The 22790-nt window shown below is 39.9% G+C and overlaps 1 protein-coding gene across 1 annotated transcript in view; it reads left to right on the top strand.

Annotated features, from left to right (window-relative positions):
- Positions 1 to 2584: 2584 nt before the first annotated feature.
- The window catches only part of rasgrp1.L (RAS guanyl releasing protein 1 L homeolog), an 84608-nt gene continuing 64402 nt past the window's right edge, over positions 2585 to 22790 (top strand). Inside the window, exon 1 of the mRNA XM_041573337.1 lies at positions 2585 to 2827. The gene's annotated coding sequence lies outside the window, so the exon portion shown is untranslated. The remainder of the gene's footprint in view (positions 2828 to 22790) is intronic.

Genomic DNA, 22790 nt, shown 5'->3' on the forward strand with positions numbered 1-22790 from the left:
CCGATTTACTAACGGGCTCAGGTGTAACTCGCTAGCGAAGGAGATAGACTCTAGCGGTAATTCACTCCCTTACGCCGGATGAAGTTGCGCTCTGGCGAAGGAACGTAGCTACGCAAATTCACTAAGATGCGGATTTTACTGAACGTTACCTCTTGCACCAGACTTGCCTTCGCCACCTCACACCAGGCGAAGGCGACATGGAGACATTCCATCTGGCGGCGCTTGATTTCTCCTCCCTGGCTATCTCCTATAGAAGGCAGGGAGGAGAAATCGAGCGCCACCAGATGGATCGTTGACATGTCGCCTTTTCAGAAGAGAATCGCAAGCAGAGTATCGGTAAGTTATTTCTTAATTAAGTCTTTGCGAATGTAAATGGTGTTTTTTTTCCGTTAAGGGCAAACTAATTTTTTATAGAAAATTTTTCATGTTACTGTTCCTTTAAAGATGAACCAACCCTTTAATATTAAATGCCTTTGTTGCTTTGGTTAACTGAAGGCAACACTTTTATTCACAGCTCACCGTGTTTTGTTAGTTGTGCTCTAAAATGATCCACTCCAAAAACGAAAGGAACCTTCTGCTCTGTATTCATACAGGTATGGGATCTTTTATCTGGAAATCTATTATCCAGTTAGCTTTTGAACCATGGGAGATGTCATTAATATCTTTTCTCTGTAATAATAAAACAGTAACTACTTGACAATAACAAAGCTGCGTGAATCCATATTGGTGGTGCAAAACAAATGCATTTTTTTAATGTTTACCTTTTTTGAGAACATTAATATGGTGATGCAAATTACAGAAAGGCCTAAAAAAAAAACCAGTTCCAGATTATAGATCCCATACCTGTAATTGGTTCATGCCCTGAAAGTTGTCTCTGCTCTTTGAGAACAAAAATCAACAGCTAAATGTACATCACCGTCTGAACATGGGTTGCCATGATAGCATGGCATTGACTTGTGTGCACAATGGATGTGTAATTAGCACAGCAGCACTTGCTCCAGCACACGGCTATACAGCCGACTTTCTTTATACGCAGCACATAGTCTGCCACGTTTCCTCATTTCTATTTACCACAGGCAGGCAGCCTAGGATAATGCTTCCAGGTGACATAAGTAAAGCCATTTATTATACATTCATTAAACTGAATAAGAGACAAACCTGAGACCTAAGGGGTCATTTATGTAACAGCCAGCTCTTTGAATAGAGTTAGATAATGTTCTATCCAAAATGGGGAGGCACAAAAGTATCTTAGCCTGGGGGGTCTTTAAATGACCCCTACAGTGTTGTGTGTGGGTTAAAAGGGAAAAATCTCTAACTCTGCGTACACTTTAATCAATTGGCAAGCTTTTGTAAGCATTTAGAAATCAATAAAATATATCTCTCCAAAACAAAAACACCAATTGGCACCACTGGTACGGTTTAACAGGTGATGGATGTTTATTTGCTCGTAAAATAAGCAATGTTTCAGACCTACACAGGGCCCTTTATCAATTTAAAGGGAAACTATTGTGAAAATTAAAATGTAATATAATCTTCCTCGTACTGAAATAAGAAACTTTCTAAGGACAATCAAATACATATTCTGTATTGTTTCGGAAATAATCAAGTTTACATCCGCTATTCCTCTCTCAGCATCGGTTTCTCTTCCTTCTGTGTTCATGCAGCAGCTGGGTGTCATGAATGATCCAATATATCTTATAGGGGGGCTCCCTTTCCTAGCAGATGTATTAGAGCTCACTCAAATAACTGATTCCAGTACAAACAAAATTTAACAAAATAACAGACTTTTGCACAAATTCTGCATGTAGAGAGACAGGATTTCTGGTGATGTGAATAGAGTGAGCTCTAATACATCTTCTAGGCAAAAGGAGCCCCCCTATAAGATATATTGGATCATTCATCTGACACTCAACTCCTGAATGAAGACAGAATGAGGAGAATCAGATGCAGAGAGAGAAGAATAGTGAAGATACACGTGATTATTTCAGAAACGGTACAGAATTTTTAATTGATTGTATTTAGAAAGTTTCTTATTTCAGTATGCTGAAGCTAATATTACATTTTCATTTTTGCAATAGCCCTGTGTAGGCCCAACATTTTGCCACGTTTTAGTGTGAATAAACATCCATCACAGGTTCAATTGTAGCAGTAGTGCCAAATGGTGTTTTTGTTTTTTCATGTTATTGATTTTGGCCCTTGACAGTTTAGGGCCCCATACCTGAAGGCACCTGACACCAAACAGGTTAGAAGCTCTCCACTCTGGGACTTAAAATATATCTTTCAGCTGCCATATTGTCATGTGATCCACTTCCCCATACACTTTGCCTCAGAGGTGTATCCCTAAATGCAAATAAGTCGCAGAAAAAAAGGTGCAAGAAGTTGTTGAGGCCTAACAGCTGCACATCATACAAATGCTCTCCTTTTAACCCTACTTTTAACGCTAGAGCAAATAGCAAGCAGGCAAGCCATTTTATGTGACATGAATGGCAGGTGTCAGGACTACTAGAATCATTTGTCAGTTTCAGAAAAAAAGAGGCAGTGAAGCACTGAAAAATATGCAAAAGATTGAAATGCAAGGCCAAGAAGGAACCGAGACTCTCTGTAGCTGAATATTTATGTCAGTGGAAACCACAGTATGATAATTTCCCAACCACAAGCAAGTCGACTGCCACCCTTTATTACACTACAACAGACAAAAGGCTCACAAAGTGAAAGTCAACCTGCTCACAGCAGAATAGCACTACTACCACTACGTTACTGATCCAATGGACCTCACAGACACGGATGGGAACCTTGGCCGTATGTGACATGAAGCTTGATGAAAGAGGTAGGTGTAAATGTTGGAGGGTGCATAGTTTGTAAGAAAAGGGTGGGAGGTCAGGACTCACCTTAACATGAACCGTGAGCTGGGCCCTGTGCACTTCACAGCTTGCTCTCTATATCACATACAATTTGGAGTGGATTGCCAATAACTGATATGACAAATCCAACTTGTGATTTAAATTGAGGGTTACCACTCATGTGTAGAACACGTTTCACATTTCCATAATGTATACCATGCCTGTAAGAGGGAAAAAAATCACAATAATTCAGGATAGGATATACTAAACTCAATATTTTTTGAAAAAGTTCAAAATGCTGGCCTTTAGTGACAGGACTCATTTACCCCAACAGAGCAGGTTTGCCTTACCACTAATTATATATTTATATATAATACACAAAAGCCATGAATATCTTATATCCTTATAAAAGGTGAGTTCTGATGTCATCAGTTATAAACGGTGAGTTCTGATGTCATTATTGTCACTACTCACTGAAACTTGTGTATTATAATAAATAAAGTACCCCCAGTTGCAAAATATGAGGATATTAGAAGTTACCTTGGAGTTCCATGACCTGTATAAAAGCACTCAGCCTTCAGCCTCGAGTTTTTATATGATCATGAATCTCTTCGGTAACTTATAATATCCTTATAATTTAGAAGAGGGGGTACTTTATTCACTATATAAATAGGCAATATACATAAAGGTTCTGGAGCTATGGTGGCACTATTCATTGAAAGTAAGTTATATTTGTACATTTCTCAAAATTAGTATGATTGTCTTTGAAAGTAATATTTGAAATCCAATGACAAGCTGAGTTGTTGCAGTTTGAGCAATTTGGGCCAAACTTTGGCCCTAGGAGGAATTGCAGGGGAACCTGTCCAGGAGAAGGATTAGACTACATGTTTTTTGGTGTAGCAATAAAGTGTATAGAAGCAGAATGCATCTACTGTATCTGTATTTATATTTACACAGCTTGGTAGAGCCATAGTTTTCATTCAGTCTAAAACATGAGCAATATCAGTGATTTGCACAAAGGTCATTAATTTGCAGCAACCCTATGATTCGTCTTCCTCTGATATATTAAGATCTTAATGTTAAATAAACCCCTATCTGAAAGGCCTGTTTTTGCAAAGGGAATTCAAGTTTTTGGGCCTGGATATGATCTCAACCACACAAAGAATATGAATGACAAATTGTTCCATTGTGTCAGTAACCAGTGGGTGGGTCTATGAGATGAAAAAGTACCCTCTAACCCCACTTAATACATATTTCAGGGGAAGGTTACCACGGATGCAAAATGTGGAAAAGATTAAAGTAAAAAAAGGATGTTGGCCAATTTAGCCAATGATACATTTTTCCATGGAACAGTCACAAAATATCACTATAGTTCAGAACTGTATGTTCACTATGGAAATGGGCTGAACTAAACATAACATAGAAACCCTGCGAGAGTATGCAATGTCTGAAATGCAGTAAAAATATATCAGGACAAGAATAAAAGAGTGAAAGTGGAGTGTCAGCAAATTGAAGAGCACTCATGCAGTGGTACTAAGGGTTCTTGTGGAATTGGGGATGCGGAATTAGCAGTAACTGAGTTATTACGTAGGGAGGGGGACACGTGAACTGTACTGCTCCCATTTAGGAACTAAGGTCCTGTGTGTTGTGCAAAAGGCTCTCAGTTCCTTGCCTCTAGCAGGATTACATGAAAAGGATTGATGTACGTTACCATCATTATCTAGACAAACATTTAAAATGATACTGACACTAAAAAAACTACTTGTTAAAATATGAATGTACATTAAAAGTTACCTTTGGGTCATGTTGATCGTTTTTTGCTGAGAGGTTTGTTTTTGTAAGTAATTGTTAGTTGAAGTTTCTAAACCTGATTGTTTTGCCAACCTGAGTGTCCCATCTCAGCCTGTCAGTTAGAGATTCTAATGTTAATGGGCTCCTGCTGCACAAATATGGCAGCCCCCTCATACAGGAGGGGCATCAGACAGGTAATGTAAAAGCATTGGGCAAATACTTTATGGCAAAGTTATAAGTGGCTTTCAAAGGCAATATTATGATAGATGTAAAAAAGAGTTTAATTTCTGGTGTCAGTAGCACTTGATATTAACCACAGGTCATGTCACTTTTTATTTACCCCTCACAGCATCGGAGTTCACCGCAGCCATCTTCCAGTTCTTCGGTAAGCTGAGATGGAGACCGACAATGCGGCGCATGTGCAGTTGGAGCAACAACTTTTTTGCAACAACTTTGCATGCGACGAAATGAACCAAAATTGCCGAAGCTCCGGAAGAAGACACGAGACATGGAAGATGGCTGCGGTGAACTCCGATGCTGGGAGGGGGGTCTATGTGGGGTGGGGGGTAGGGGCTTTTGGTAAAGGGTTTGTTTCTCCTTTAAAATCTTGTATTGTAATCTTAGCATCTGAAAATGTGTTTATTTATGCCATTAATTGTGATTGTTAAGACAGGAAGGAAAGGGTTTGGACAGTACTCCAATAGTTTTTAAAACTGCAGACCACAAATAGCAGCATTGTTTCACGCCATAAGGGATCTATTGTTTAACAGCTTCTAGCCTTGGACCCAACTATATAATATTGAAACATCAAATCAATAATGACCCAGAACCATATTTGTAGGGAAAAGGTCATGGCTTTATTACTATAATAGAGAAAATGCAGGACCCACAAAGGACATCTATTAACATTACCACCAAGCTATTGTGCTGATGGCCCCCACATAAATAACTGTACACCATTAAACACTGAGGCTTCACATGTTGGACCCCTGTTGCTGGCTTTGGCCTGGGGTGGATCACAGTAGCAGTGATGGAAGGGGGCCTCCTGTAGTTGCCCCTCAAATGGGTTTCACCAGTTTTGTATTTACTGACCTGGCAGAAGGGAATCTGCACCAGTTAGACTTCCAGTGGTTGCCCTCAAGGACTGATGGACACGCCAGTTTCAGAGATGGGTCTGCATGGTCTTAATGGCTTTAAAAATGTCAATATTAGGGGCAAACAATAATGAAGTGCTCTACCTCTGTGAATTATCCTTTGGGATCAGGTGCTAGGCAGTATGTAACCAACCTGCCACGGGTCAATATTAGAAACCAAGTCCAAGGAACTGCTGCACACTGTTAAGGTGAATCAGCTTTGCTTGATAAAGGCCCAGTAAGGCTCAAAACATTGTCTTTCTTTCGTCTGCTTTGAGCCAATAAAGTTACCGTGATGCAAAGCGGATTCACTGCAGTTCCTTGGACTTGATTATTAAGGGAAAAGACCACAGAAAGCAGTAAAGTTTCAGGCTATTTTAATATGGAGGGATTCACTAAACTGGGCTAATTTTACTCCAGAGTAATAACCAATAGATAATACTCAGTAATAAGGCCTTTGGAGGCAACAGGGATGAAACTAAAGGTGGCATACATAGTTACATAGTTACATAGTTACATAGTTAAATTGGGTTGAAAAAAGACAAAGTCCATCAAGTTCAACCCCTCCAAATGAAAACCCAGCATCCATACATACACCCCTCCCTACTTTTAATTAAATTCTATATACCCATACCTATACTAACTATAGAGCTTAGTATCACAATAGCCTTTGATATTATGTCTGTCCAAAAAATCATCCAAGCCGTTCTTAAAGGCATTAACTGAATCAGCCATCACAACATCACCCGGCAGTGCATTCCACAACCTCACTGTCCTGACTGTGAAGAACCCCCTACGTTGCTTCAAATGAAAGTTCTTTTCTTCTAGTCTAAAGGGGAGGCCTCTGGTGCGGTGATCCACTTTATGGGTAAAAAGGTCCCCTGCTATTTATAATGTCCTCTAATGTACTTGTAAAGTGTAATCATGTCCCCTCGCAAGCACCTTTTTTCCAGAGAAAACAACCCCAACCTTGACAGTCTCCCCTCATAATTTAAGTCTTCCGTCCCTCTAACCAATTTAGTTGCACTTAGTCTCTGCACTCTCTCCAGCTCATTTATATCCCTCTTAAGGACTGGAGTCCAAAACTGCACTGCATACTCCAGATGAGACTTTACCAGGGACCTATAAAGAGGCATAATTATGTTTTCATCCCTTGAGTTAATGCCCTTTTTTATGCATGGGCAAATAGAAGCGGCAAACACTGCCTCTCCAGACTGAGTTTGTAGATTTTTGGGCTATGTATGAGCCCTCTCACCAGCCTGCACGACTAATATCTGTCTGCAAATTAGGGTGGTTTTTGTAAAATCTGATAAGCCCAACTTGTTGTTCAGTCACAGTAGGAGTGGTTTTAGGCACTGATGATGCTTGCAAATCAGTCCTCAATGCATTCTTCTGATTCTTGCTTAAAGCAGTTATGGGGCTGGTGTTCTCATGGCATCTCTGATTCTAGAAATATGTTAACCAACAGCAAGTCCATCACTTGTAATTTGTTGCAGTTCTTCCATTAGTAGTCACTAGGCATACTGATGATGAATGGTACAGGATGCCATAACTTCAAGCATAGATACCACAGAAGGACTTTGTAAGTGCTTCCTTAGACACTGGCACTCATTTAAAGGAATTCACATTTTTTTATACAATTTGCACCTTTAAAAAAAGAGGTTTGCTGTCAAACATATGGTTGTTTCCCTTGAGCTCATAACAAGGTTACAGTTAAAAAGGGAGTGTTCACCTTTAAATTAACTCTTAGTGTGATGTAGAGAGTGATATTCTGAGATAATTTGCAATTGGTTTTGAGTTATTTAGCTTTTTATTCTGTAGCTCTATGGTTTGCAATTTCAGCAATCTATGTGCTAGGGTCCAAATTACCCAAGCAACAATGCATTGATATAAATTAGAGACTGGAATATGAACAGGAGAGGGCCTGAAAATAAAAATTTGTAATAAAAAGTAGCATTAACTATACATATGTAGCCTTGCAGAACATTTGTTTTTAGGTGGGGTCAGTGACCCTCATTTGAAAGCTAGAAAGAGTCAGAAGAAGAAGGCAAATAATCAAAAAAACTAGGGAAAAAAATGAAAAAATTAAGACCAATGGAAAATTTGCTTAGAACTAGCCATTCTATAACATACTGAAAGTTAACTTAAAGGGATACTGTCATGGGAAAACATGTTTTTTTCAAAACGCCTCAGTTAATAGTGCTGCTCCAGCAGAATTCTACACTGAAATCCATTTTTCAAAAGAGCAAACAAATTTTGTTTTTTTCAATTTTTAAATCTGACATGGGGCTAGACATATTGTCAATTTCCCAGCTGCCTCCAGTCATGTGATGTGTTTTGGAAAAAACATGTTTTTCCATGACAGTATCTCTTTAAAGGTGAACCACCCCTTTAAGCACAGAGACAGTTGAAAAATCACATTGTAGCCAGTTATAATCTAGTCTTTCCACATGTGTCTGCATTTAATGGCAGGGAATGGATGTTGTTGGGAGACATGCCCCTCTGTATGAAACAACACTTCTGATGTATTTCTGCATATTTTAAATAATTAAATGAATAAAACAGTGTAAACAAAAATTAAGCTTAACCCAACTCCCGTGATATCCGGCATTAAAGTATAAATAGAAACAAATTCCTCTATTAAATGCTGAACAAAATAGTTGCAAAACAAGGTTACAAGTGGTGGTGGTGGGAGATTATGGTGGACTGGAGGCATAATTAGCTATTAGCTGCTGTACATGGATGGTGGTACATCAGATTTTAGGCATTAATACAAGCTGACAGTTTTAATATTTTCACATGTGCCGCAGGTGTGTATTTGTTTTTTGTAATATGTGTCATTTTGGGCGAGGTCTGGGTGTTGGCTATAAATATGCGAGGCCTTAGGGAACCACTGAACTAGTAACAAAACATCTGCACCAGCCAAACCCACTGTCTCCACCAATCAGCAGTTAGCACTTTGCCCCTTCCTGGGGCACTTTGCTTTCACTATTCACTACACTAAAGAAATCAGATATTTTCTTCTGGCTTTGTCATAGTTGTATCTGCCAGCTATTGTCTGTCTCTGATTCCTCTGCGTCTGTAATAGGCCAAGGGAAGAATAAAGCCCTCTTGCCAATGAAAAGAGTTGGAAGCAATGGGGACTGTGCATTGTGTGCAGATAAAGCTGGTGTTGCCATGGCAAGTTTGTCAAAGTGCTGCCATGTAACTGAATCTTTGTGCGTATCATTCACGCAGTTAACTAAATGAGCCAGCGTCCTGTGAGTCATGCACAGTGTGCAAATGATGCCAATGCTGGAGAAACACCTACTTGCCTACAGTGAGAAGTGGGCAAGTGGCAATCATGCTTATGGCAACTCCAACGCCTTCCTGCATTTTGCATGAGGATAAGAAAAGAGCCAACTAGCCAGAATGGGGGTGGGTAACAATTGGGCATCTGCAATTTAAAATCTTTAAAACCACAAGAAATGATGTCCTGTTTCTAGGAAAGCACGGGGTGAACCAATTTGTTCAATATTTTTAATTTTATTTAGTGGATGGTTTGCAGAGTGGAGATTTCACTGTAATTATCTACTTAGTTCTGGATGGTTTGCAGAGTGGAAATTGCACTGTAATTATCTACTGCAGGCAAACAAACACAAGGGCAATTTTGCAATTTTCCCAAGAAGTCAATTAACCAATTAAAGAAACTGGGGCACCTGAACTAAACACAGGTACAACATAAAAAGCTTCATGATGTGCAACCAAAGCCCACACCCACGTGCTGTGAGGCAGCAATGCTAACTGATGTGCAGTCTGATGCTAAAGGCCAAACCTTACCCCCCCCAGGCTCAAGCAAAATGGTAAAAGGGGCGCTGCTCTGTGCTCCCACAAATCAGCATTTGTTATCAGTCCTGTAGGGACAGCTACTTGGGCATCAGTGCAATTGAAACGCCGGACCGTATTTTCAAAGTTTTTCCATGCGTTGCTTGTCATTTATTATGCACTTTGCAAATGTAGAGCTTTGATTCCTACACAGACGCAATATGTTTTTTTAAAAAAAATTATTTTAATCATGTCTCTTTCAAGAGTTAACGACAGAGTAGCAGAAGTGGTGAATAGGTAGAAACATAGGAAACCTGTAGGGGGCACTCAAATTCCAAAGAAATGTCATGATTGCTTCCTCCAGCTGCTGAAGTCTCGTACATCTCCCAGTTACAAGTAAAAGGATTTTACTGACTGTATTCTCAGTTTCATATTTGTGGCCTCTGAGTCCTTCATGGCAAAAGAATGCACATGCAAGTGCAATTGTCCACTACCCACCACTCACCCAAAAAAATGAAACTCCCCTTTGACCTGTAAACGTGGAACAAACCCTACCCCCAACACTAGTCTGAAATTAGAATCAACTGGTTGCTCACCACAGTTTTCTGTATTTGTCCAGCTTAGAGTGTTGTGTGGTTATTATATCTGGTAGCCATGGGACCCATTTCTGGTGTAGGTTTAGGTGGCTGGCGGGTCCAGCTGTTGGTATTGCCAAATCTGCCACCTTGTGCCCCTGTGGGGTACCTTATGTATAATATTCCCGCAGGCCCTCACTTTCTTGACATCAATTATAGGTTCTTCCCCATCCCTGATGTTCAGGTTGAGTTAAAAGTGAGGGTCTGTTGGTTCCGATGGGTGCAGGTCCCCTAGGGGTGGGTTATAGAGAGGCATCTCTTTGTATCCACCATTTCTTACAATCTTTCCCTTCAAATCCATCAATTAGAATCTGAATTCTAATTGAAATGCACAATGTGAAAGCTTTTGCTCTCCACCAGTGACTCCTAAAATGCACAGAATTGTATTGGGACTGTCTGCATGAGGGATAGTGGATATTTATAGTTTTCACCTGTGCTGGGGATAAACTTGCAAGATTTTGCAGATATTAAAGGAGTTGCATTTTTCCAAACCCAACAACCCTTTCACTTTTCAGAATTGCAAATCCTGTAAGATATGAAAGCCTAATGGCGTCCTCCTTAGCATAATACATACGTCTGTCACAGGGGTTTTATCATTAGCATTATGAATCAGTTGTCTGAACACTGCAGCCTGAGTAGATTACCACCATGGGGACTACTTATAATGAAATTATACTGCACATCTACTAGAGAAACATGTCCTTACTGTCAGGATAATGTTACAGTGCCATGCATAGGGTTGCCACATGGCCGGTATTTTACCGGTCTGGCTGGTAAAAATGATGGTTGATCCCAATGTTATTAATAGGGAAAAAAAAGATAAATATAAGAAGGCGGTAGAAAAGGTGGCAACCCTAGCAATGCAGTCCATGCCACTTCGACTGTAAGCTCTTCAGGGCAATGACCTCCTTCCTACTGTATCTCATGCCACATATGTATTATACCTTTTTATTATAATACTTGTCCACCCTGTGTGTACTTTTATATATTGTAAGATTGTACAGGGCTGCCCATCCTTGTAGCACTTTATAAATAAAGTTATACATACATGCAAAAACATCTTTTGTTCTATTAAAATGAACAGTGTACCTATGGGACCTGTTATCCAGAATGCTTGGGACCTGGGGTTTTCCGGATAATGGATCTTGCCGTAATTTGGATCTTCATAGCTTAAAGGGGTTGTTCACCTTTGAGAAGACTTTTAGTATGATGTAGAGATTGATATTCTGAGAAAATTTGCAATTTGTTTTCATTTTTTATTATCTGAGTTATTTTACTTTTCATTCAGCAGTTCTTCAGTTTGCATCTTAAGGAATCTGGTAACTAGGGTCCAAATTACATTTACAGTCTACCTTCTGGGCGTTACTGTATTATACATTGGATATTGCAGCCTGTTCATCTAAAGCTCAGTGTTTTTTGTACATAGCAGCCACATTCACCATTGCCGCAACTCATCATATGCCATGCTAACAGAAATGTTCCTCACTCCAACTAATTACGCCCGAAGCTGTGGATATTGGTTCCCTCTGTTCTGATTCAATATATACTACTTCTACAGCATGATCATATTTTCTCAATTAAATGCTACTTGGTAGAGAATAAGATCTCAGTTTAATAATTCTCTTGCTACACAGTTCCCTCCTGCAGAATGTAATACCTTATCCTCAGCATAACGTCTGTCTCTTTTGTCAGAATAATCCATTTCTTCTAACAATATCCCATACAGTTAGCTCAAAGTACTGCACTATACTGTCTGCCATAGATCCACACCTTAATGCTGCCATCTCTGCTGCAATTACCATTATTATTTCTGCTATCAACACTAGACAGTACTCCAAATAATAAGTACAACCCCATGTGCCACACTCATGCAAATGTATTGGATGGTGCTCTCTCCAGTCACTGTTATTTCTCTATATATCTCAGTGATCCCCAACCTCTTATACTCAGGCATGAGCCATATGAGCCATGAAAATTCATTCTTGTCCCCTTAGTAAATTGGAGAATATTCCCTAGTTAAATTTAACCTGGAAAAGAGATGTGAATTTTCGCTGATGCAAAGAGTATTTTCACCACTTTTTCTCAAAAACATGTTGCATTCTCCTTTTAGTAAACTGGTAAATGTTAATGGGGAAGCCTCATTTTTGGGGAAACCACTCAAATTTTCACTTTCTCCCTTAAAGAGGTGTTCACTTATAAACTAACTTTTAGTATGTTATAGAATGGCTAATTCTACGCAAATTTTCAATTGGTCTTCATTTTTAATGTTTTTTTAATTCGCCTTTTTCTTTTTTTTCTTTTCTCTGACTCTTTCCAGCTTTCAAATGGGGGGGTCACACATACTGTATATTATTTCTGCTATATTTTATTACTCATCTTTCTATTCAGGCCTCTCATATTCCAGTCTCTTATTCAAATCAATGCATGGTTGCTAGGGTAATTTGTACTAGTGTACCCTAGTGACGAGATTGCTGAAATTGCAAACTGGGAAGCTCCTGAATAAAAAGCTAAATAACAAACTAAAATAATAAAAAGTGAAAACCAATTACGAATTGTCTCAGAATATCATTCACTACATCATACCAAAAGTTAATTTAAAGGTTAACAACACCTGTTCCATGGCCACGTATAGTCCTGCCAAACCCATAAACAGATGAGATTGTAGGAAATTAAGTTTCATACATTTATTAAGATGAGGAGACTTGGGACCCACGGGTGACAAAGCAGTGAAAATACCTTCCTGTCTGTATCAACTGAGATGCATATAAAACATTTTACACTTGGCAAACCCAGATTAGAAGGCATTTTCGTGTGATTACAGAGGTTCATACAGATGTATAGCTAATTAGTTTAAATGCCCATAATTGCGTTTGGATCGCACTGATAATCTTCAATGTTTGGATTTCACCACTTCTGCTACTCGGCGTCAAAATGACATCTACGCCAGTGCATTTGCCTATTGACATGGGTCACAAGGGAACCCCCAATGGAAAAACTGAATGTGATGCAAGATGGTCATTGCCAAGAACAACTAAACAAAAGTGTGAGGAGCACGTTTTGACCAAGAACCTTAAATTAACAAAACTTTTTCTCACAGCTGACTACACAACTTATAAATGACTCCTAAGATTTTGATCTGATGAAGGACTTTGGTCTGAAACAAGATGTGCAGAATTAACAGTCCATGACTTGATACAGCATGAAGGGCTCCATGTAGAATATTGAATGTCTGGTGTTGCAGCTCTGGTCAGTCGAAAATGAAAGGGGAAATATAGCCCCCCTTCTAGTTATTTCATGAGCTAAGCAGGGAAAACAGGTAAACTGAAGCTACTTTGGTCGTTAAGCAGTAGATAATTATATTGTGAGTGCACAGATAAGTAGAAGTCCATTATCCATGGAGATTATCTGTGCATTTGTGGATGTGGGATAGCAGGTATAGTAGGGAGAGATGGTGCCTATAGTAACAGTGGGATAATAGTCTCTGGGAAGGGAGTGTGACTGTGGGATAAAAGGTATAGTAGGGAGAGAATTTTATTAAAATATTAAACAATTACAAAAGAAATACAATTACATTTCAATCAGATCAGAAGTAAGCAATAAATCAATAATACATCAAAAAGGAAAATAAACATTCCTGCAAAGCATCATGTTTCCGACAGATTTCTCAGTTTCCACACCATTTTCCCTCCCTGCACCCATCAGCCCATAAACAAGATTTAACATTCTGGTTATGTTCATATAATGCATATCAGGAGCCATCTTTATGTTTCTTATTTAAAGACTTGTCTAAACTTTTGCCTCCTGATCTTTTCACCTGAATCCTTATACCTGTCTCATGGCTCTCAATCCCTCCTTCTTCCTCCTCCTCCAGTGACTCCCAATCTGCCTCCTGCGATTCAGAAATCTGGGAAGGGAGTGTGACTGTGGGATAGCAGGTATAGTAGGGAGAGATGGTGCCTATAGTAACAGTGGGGATAATAGTCTCTGGGAAGGGAGTGTGACTGTGGGATAGCAGGTATAGTAGGGAGAGATGGTGCCTATAGTAACAGAGGGATAATAGTCTCTGGGAAGGGAGTGTGACTGTGGGATAGCAGGTATAGTAGGGAGAGATGGTGCCTATAGTAACAGTGGATAATAGTCTCTGGGAAGGGAGTGTGACTGTGGGATGGCAGGTATAGTAGGGAGAGATGGTGCCTATAGTAACAGTGGGATAATAGTCTCTGGGAAGGGACTGTGGCTGTGGGATAGCAGGTATAGTAGGGAGAGATGGTGCCTAAAGTAGCAATGGTATAATAGTCTCTGGGAAGGGACTGTGACTGTGGGATAGCAGGTATAGTAGAGAGAGAGGGTGCCAATAGTAGCAGTGGGATAATAGTCTATGGCAGTGATCCACAACCAGAAGCTCACGAGCAACATGTTGCTCACCAAGACCTTTGATGTTGCTCCCAGTGGTCTCAAAGCAAGTGCTCATTTTTTAATCCCTGTCTTGAAGGCAGGATTTGGTTGCATAAAACCATGTGGACTGCCAAACAGAACCTCCTGTAGGCTGTCAGTCCATATAGGGGCTACCAAATAGTCAATAGCAGCCCCAAGAAATGTTTGCATGTTGCTCTCCAACTTTTTTTTACATTTGAATGTGGCTCACGGGTAAAAAAAAGGTTGGGGACCTCTGGTCTATGGGAAGGGACTATGGGATAACAGGTATAGTAGGGAGAGATGGTGCCTATAGTAACAGAGGGATAATAGTCTCTGGGAAGGGAGTGTGACTGTGGGATAGCAGGTATAGTAGGGAGAGATGGTGTCTATAGTAACAGTGGGATAATAGTCTCTGGGAAGGGAGTGTGACTGTGGGATAGCAGGTATAGTAGGGAGAGATGGTGCCTATAGTAACAGAGGGATAATAGTCTCTGGGAAGGGACTGTGACTGTGGGATAGCAGGTATAGTAGGGAGAGATGGTGCCTATAGTAACAGTGGGATAATAGTCTCTGGGAAGGGACTGTGACTGTGGGATAGCAGGTATTGTAGGGAGAGATGGTGCCTATAGTAACAGTGGGATAATAGTCTCTGGGAAGGGAGTGTGACTGTGGGATAGCAGGTATAGTAGGGAGAGATGGTGCCTATAGTAACAGTGGGATAATAGTCTCTGGGAAGGGAGTGTGACTGTGGGATAGCAGGTATAGTAGGGAGAGATGGTGCCTATAGTAACAGTGGGATAATAGTCTCTGGGAAGGGAGTGTGACTGTGGGATAGCAGGTAAAGTAGTAGTAGTAGAGATGGTGTCTGTAGTAGCAGGGGGAGATATCAAAAGGAATACATGTTTTTGGGAAAAATTTGGGTATGTATGAAAGTAAATATATGATTGTTGCTATAGTTTACTATACTTGACACAAATTTGTGCTTGCTGACGCATTATGCCCATAGTCTGTAATCAATTCTATGTGTAGCTGCATAAACTTTATATTATTTTATTAAGATAAGATGTATTATGAATAAAGATAGTAAAAATAACAATCTTAACTTGAACTAAAGGGTTTAAGGGTCCAGTTTTCCTTTATAAATCACATACCTCTATTAGTGCTATTTTTTTTTATTTATATATTATTTTTTATTCTTTTGATAAGTATAATAAGTAGCTGTCTAATACCAAAATTACACCAATTTTGTGCAAAAAAGCTGCGTGTATATATATATATATATATATATATATATATATATATATATATATATACATACATAATAACTTTAGTGGCTAATTAAATAGTACTCAGCCAGAGAGCTACTGTATATGAACACAAAGGTGGTATTAATAGGTAGCAGCTATTGATTGGGTGGGTAAAAGGAAAAACAAGTTAGCAGTATCAACAGCCAGAGACCAGGGCTTTCATTAGACATGGAAAGTGAGCGTCACGCACTTATTATCTGTAAGGACAGCTGTACTAATGAACAAGGAGCCTGTTTGAAGAATTAATCTCTTCTAAATGTCATTCTGATTCATGCTTTACAATAAAGACTTCTGCAGATACTCAGGGAGTTGCAGGGGGAAAAAAAAGTCCATGTCCAGAGGTAAAAGCATTAACCCTTCTCTCTCTGCGAGGAACGTGAAACGTTTCCGGTGTGTGGAACCAACTGTGTGGATTTCATATAATATTTTTCATGAAATGGGGTTGTATAGAAGCATTTTGTTTGTATTTTTGTCCCCAGAAGTGGGAATAGGAGTCACAGGACACAGAGATATTTATAGGAAAGGTGACGCTGTTTCACAGCCACTTTTTTTTTATACCCTCTGTGCCAACGGGGAAGGAATAGTCTCTTCTGCCTGCTCATCTAACTTTTACAAGGTTTGTGCCTTTATCAGATCGCAGGTTTCTAAGCAACACTGATGTTGTTGAATTTTTGCTTTTCAAGTGCAAATTCGTGACTAACTCTCTTCACATTCAAATTGAGGTGCCAACCAGCAAACACAAAACTTGTTTCACTTTCAACAAGTCTTTTCTTTTCGTTGGTAAAGGTATGGGATCCGTTATCCAGAAAGCAAATTCGCCAGCAAGAGGTCATTTCGTTACTTCACCGATTTTCTAACGGGTGCTGGCGTAAATTTGCTATCCAAGTGGACCTACTCTAGCGCTAATTCGCACCCTTATGCCAGGCGATGGGACGTAACTAGGCTAATTCACTAACTTGCGCATTTTACTGAACGTTACCTCTTGCGCCAGACTTGCCTTCGCCACCTCAGACCAGGCGAAGTGCAATAGAGTAGATAGGACTTGCTTCAAAAAAAGTTGAAATTTTTTCTAAGTCCCAAAAAAAGCTGGCGTGTTTTACTTTTTTAAGGGTGATAGGCTGAAAAAGATGGTACATTTTTATGGGGGTACCCTCCTCCCCCCCTACATTTCCTAACATATGGCACCTAAACTATACAGTGGGCACATGTATAGGGCAAAATAACAACTCTATTTTATTTTATGAAGCTTTCTCAGGCTTGTGTAGTGTAATGTATTTGCTACTACATATACGTCCATTGTACTTTAACTTGGCGCCGTATGCAAATTAGGGATGGCTAGCTTAACTTCGCTTTGCTTGACAAATTAACGCTAGCACAACTTCGCTACCTTTCGCCTCCCAGAGCGCAACTTCGGATTTTAGTGAATTAGTGGCAACCTGGCGAAACTTTGCCTGGCGAAGTGCGGTGAAGTGCGATCAAGGCGTCACTAGCATATTTTCGGCGCTTAGTGAATTTGCCCCATAGACTCCATTTTAACCAAATTATTAAAAATTGTAAAAATGATTTCCTTTTCCTCTGTAATAATAAAACAGTACATGTCCTTGATCCCAACTAAGATATAGTTAATCCTTATTGGAGGCAAAACATGTCATTCATGGTTAAATGATTTATTAGCAGACTTAGGCCATGGAGATCCAAATTAGGGAAAGGCTCTTTATCTGAAAAACCCCAGGTCCTGAGTATTCTGGATAAAAGGTCTCATACTTGGTTTTGCTGGGCAGTAAGGCTATGCTACAGAGCATTTATTGTGTCTCATACATCCTCTGCCCAACCTTAAAAAATGAGACCAGTCCTGAATTAGCAGTGTCAGACAGGCACCCACATAGTGAGGTATAAATGTGATTCACCTTTGCAATAGGTAATGTACATGATATGACACTGAGACAGACTGGCACCAGAGTGAGGGGAAAGCCCAAGCAGGATACCTGTATTTGATGATTTGCATACTGCTTGCCATCTCCAGGCAACAACCTTATAAACAATTCCTACCTCTTTATGTGCAGATCTAATCATATGCCTAAAAAACTATAAAACTAAATTCTTCCTCTCAAAAATACAAAAATATAACATGTATCTGTTCTATATCTTATGTTAATGCACCAGGACTTCAGCTTCATATTCACTTCAATAGCAGTGAGTTCCAAATGGCAATTATACGACACAGAGGGGCATATTCCACATCCGAGGGAGAGAAAGATCATTACTGATATAGCACGCATCACACCAGAGCTAATCAATCATTTTTGCCATAAAGTTCCAGAAAATCAGAGAATATTATTTTTTTCTTATTATTACATATATTATTACATATATTATTACATATATTAAATGCATTCATTTTATGTTTGCTTTGTTCCAAAATGTACTCTTTGATTCTACTACAAAATGAATAAGATTTGACTTACATGAATATATTCTTTACATGAAAGTTCATAGGGGTGATGGAGGTGCGCTGGAGATACACGGGGAAATCCTATAGGAACAAGATAGACAAAGCCTCTATGGTGTAATATCCTTTGTATGCAAGGCTATTGTTGAACAGCAATTCTACTCACACTTAGGAAGGGATCATATCGCAGAATGTCGGATCTGTTACCGGTCGTTCGTGTGCCTGTTAGGTTAAGAGTGCAGAATAGTGTAGTACCTCACAATACGTTTGGGAATTTCGCAAGTAGTGCGCTTACCTGGTGTCGCTGTAAACTTAGTGTATAATTCAATGTCAGTGTGGCTGCGGCTGGTAGCGGTTCCCTTCGAGCCGGCTGCTTCAAAGTTGATACTCTTACGCTGACAGGAAAGGTTAGTTTTTCTCAGGTAGCGGTCAGGCTTTTCTCCCAATTGTCAAAGTCGGCGTTCTCTCCCACGTGGTTTAACGATCCGGTTGCGGTGTGGTTTGGCGATGTCCGCAAATACCTCTAAAGGATTTGTTTGTCCAAGTATAATTAGCCCCTGATGAAGTATCATTGGATACGAAACGCGTTGGGCCTGTAACTGTTTTATGTGAATAAATTGAATTTCTAACAAGGCAAATACGTGCCCAGAATTCTATTTCCTAAGTATTATACTTGGACATACAAATCCTTTAGAGGTATTTGCGGAATTCGCCAAACCACACCGCAACCGGATCTTTAAACCACGTGGGAGAGAACGCCGACTTTGACAATTGGGAGAAAAGCCTGACCGCTACCTGAGAAAAACTAACCTTTCCTGTCAGCGTAAGAGTATCAACTTTGAAGCAGCCGGCTCGAAGGGAACCGCTACCAGCCGCAGCCACACTGACATTGAATTATACGCTAAGTTTACAGCGACACCAGGTAAGCGCACCACTGGCGAAATTCCCAAACGTATTGTGAGGTACTACACTATTCTGCACTCTTAACCTAACAGGCACACGAACAGCGCCGGATTTCACTTCTGGGCGCCCCTAGGCCGCGCGGTCCGACCAGGCGGCCGCGCGGTCCTAGCGCCCGCCTTCCCAGCGCGCGGGCGAAAAAACGCCGGCGCAGCTGGTGCAGTTGAACGGCGGCTGGGCGGCATGCCGCCCCTATTTCTTTGCCGCCCTAGGCCCGGGCCTATGCGGCCTTGCCGCAAATCCGGGCCTACACACGAACGACCGGTAACAGATCCGACGAACCTTTACTTTCTGCGATACGATCCCTTCCTAAGTGTGAGTAGAATTGCTGTTCAACAATAGCCTTGCATACAAAGGATATTACACCATAGAGGCTTTGTCTATCTTGTTCCTATAGGATTTCCCCGTGTATCTCCAGCGCACCTCCATCACCCCTATGAACTTTCTGGAAACGTGGATAAGTGGATCCATTAACTGAATATTGGTGCAGCTCATCTCCCCTGTCACATTTGGACTGAGCGCAGTTTTTACCTCATTATTAATTATATTCTTTACATATTACATATAGAAATTGTTTGGATGCCATTTTGTGCAGGAAACTGTAGGTCATGAATCATATTCATATAGGTGCTCTGAAAAGTAATGCGTGAGACAATGGCGTTATATCAATACCGGTATAGGATTTATTATCTTACATGGTATCTGGGGTTTTCCAGATAAGGGACAACATGTTTTTTTTTCCAAACGCATCAGTTAATATTGCTGCTCCAGCAGAATTCTGCACTGAAATCCCTTCTTCAAAATAGCAAACAGATTTTTTTATATTTCATTTCAAAATCTGACATGGGGCTAGACATATTGTCAGTTTCCCAGGTGCCCCCAGTCATCTTTACTGCTGCACTGCAAGTTGGAGTGATGTCACCCTCCTCCTTCCCTCCACCAGCAGCTCATCAGCAGAACAACTGGAACGTAACGAGATAACAGATCCCTGGTAGATATACTGTAAGAACAGCACTCAATAGTAAAAATCCAGGTCCCACTGTGACTCCTTCAGTTACATTGAGCAGGAGAAACAACAGCCTGCCAGAAAGCAGTTCCATAGTTCAGCACTGGCTCTTTTTGAAAGCACATGACCAGGCAAAATTACCTGAGATGGCGCCTACACACCAATATTACACCAAAAAAAAAATTTTTTTGGATCAAGAATGAAATTTTATATCTTAGAGTGAATTATTTGCAGTGTAAACAGTGTAATTTAGAAATAAAAACTACACCATAAAAATCATGACAGAATCCCTTTCAGTCTACTAAAAACATTTAAAAATTAAGTAAAGTCAACAGGATTGTTTTGCCACCAATAGCGACTCATGCAGCTTAGTTACCATCAAGTACAAGCTACTGTTTATTATTACAGAGAAAAAGGAAGCCATTTAAAAAATTATATTAGCTTATACAGGTATGGGACCTTTAATCCAGAATTGTTCTGACCTTGGGTGTTTTCCGGCTAAGGGATCTTTACGTAATTTGGATCCCTATACCTTGGGGCCTATTTAATTAGCTTGAGTGAAGGAATAGAATAAAAAAAACCTTTGAATTTCGAATGTTTTTTTTGGCTACTTCGACCATCTAATTGGCTACTTCGACCTTCGACTACGACTTTGAATCGAACAATTCGAACTAAAACTCGTTCGACTATTCGACCATTTGATAGTCGAAGTACTGTCTCTTTAAAAAAAACTTCGACCCCCTACTTTGCCACCTAAAACCTACCGAAGTGCAATGTTAGCCTATGGAGAAGGTCCCCATAGGCTTTCTATTTTTTTGGTCGAAGAAAAATCTTCGAAAGATTTGAAGGATTTAATTGTTCGATTGAATGATTTTTCGTTCGATCAAACTATTTGCGGTAAATCCTTCAACTTCGATATTGGAAGTCGAAGGATTTACATTCCGCAGTCGAATATCGAGGGTTAATTAACCCTCGATATTCGACCCTATGTAAATCTGCCCCCTTATGTCTACTAGAAAAAATGTAAACCTTAAATAAACCTGATGCGATTGTTTTGTCTTCAATTAGGATTAATGATATCTTAGCTGGGATCAAGTACAAGGTACTGTTTTATTATTACAGAGAAAAATTAAGTCATTTTTAATTAATTTATTGACATGGAGTCTACAAGAGATGGGCTTTTCCATAATTTGGAGCTTTCTGGATAACAGGTTTCCAGATAAGGTATCCTATACTTGTAATAATAATAATAATAATAATAATAATAATAATAATAATAATAAAGCATAGCGTTCCTAAGGTCCATCCGGGTGACTATAAAAAAATAAGATAAAATAATGCAGAGTGCCTTATTACAGCTGGTAGTATTACCAAGTCAGGTTAAAAATTTCTAGCCACATATATTTAGCCACATATATTTGCCTATAAAAACTGGGGTTGCCACCTTTTCTGGAAAAAAATACCGGCCTTCCTATATATTTATAATTTTTCCCTATTAACAACATTGGGATCAACCATCATTTTTACCGGCCAGGCCGGTAAAATACCGGCCAGGTGGCAACCCTAGCTGTAATTGACTATAGGTAGCCCCTATGTGGACTGGCAGCCTATAGGAGACTCTGTTGGGCAGTACACCTGGTTTTTATACAACCAAAACTTGCCTCCAAGCCAGAAATTCAAAAATAGGCACCTGCTTTGAGGCCACTGGGAGCAACATCCAAGGGTTTGGTGAGCAACATGTTACAGCTACTGGTTGGGGATCACTGGGTCTAGGTTGTCCCTAGTTCTCAAACAATGGAACAGGGGCCCAGTGTGAATAGCAAATAAGGTTGAATTTGGCAAAAACACTGGACCACAGCAAGTTAACTGTCACAAATATTTTTTACATACATCTCCAATTTTGCAATTATCTTATGGAGCTCCAACAACGTTTGGGACATGACAGCTAAGCTCAAAAGGTCTGAAAACCTTATCTAAATGGCATTACACTTACAGATACACATGTTCCTGCATATATCTTGACATGGAGGAATGTAACATTAGGCACCCTTAGGGGCCGATTCACTAAGGGTCGAATATCGAGGGTTAATAAACCCTCGATATTCGACTGGGAATTAAAATCCTTCGACTTCGAATATTGAAGTCGAAGGATTTAGCGCAGATAGTACGATCAAAGGATCGAAGGATTATTCCTTCGATCAAACGATTAAATCCTTTGAAACGTTCGATTTGAAGGATTTTAATCCAACGATTGAAGGAATATCCTTCGATCAAAAAAATTTAGGAAAGCCTATGGGGACCTTCCCCATAGGCTAACATTGAGTTCAGTAGATGGCGAACTAGGGGGTCGAAGTTTTTTTAAAGAGATAGTACTTCGACTATCGAATGGTCGAATAGTCGAACGATTTTTAGTTCGAATCCTTCGATTTGAAGTCGTAGTCGAAGGTCG

The sequence above is a fragment of the Xenopus laevis genome, chromosome 8L, assembly GCF_017654675.1.
Source record: "Xenopus laevis strain J_2021 chromosome 8L, Xenopus_laevis_v10.1, whole genome shotgun sequence".
Classification (NCBI taxonomy): domain Eukaryota; kingdom Metazoa; phylum Chordata; class Amphibia; order Anura; family Pipidae; genus Xenopus; species Xenopus laevis.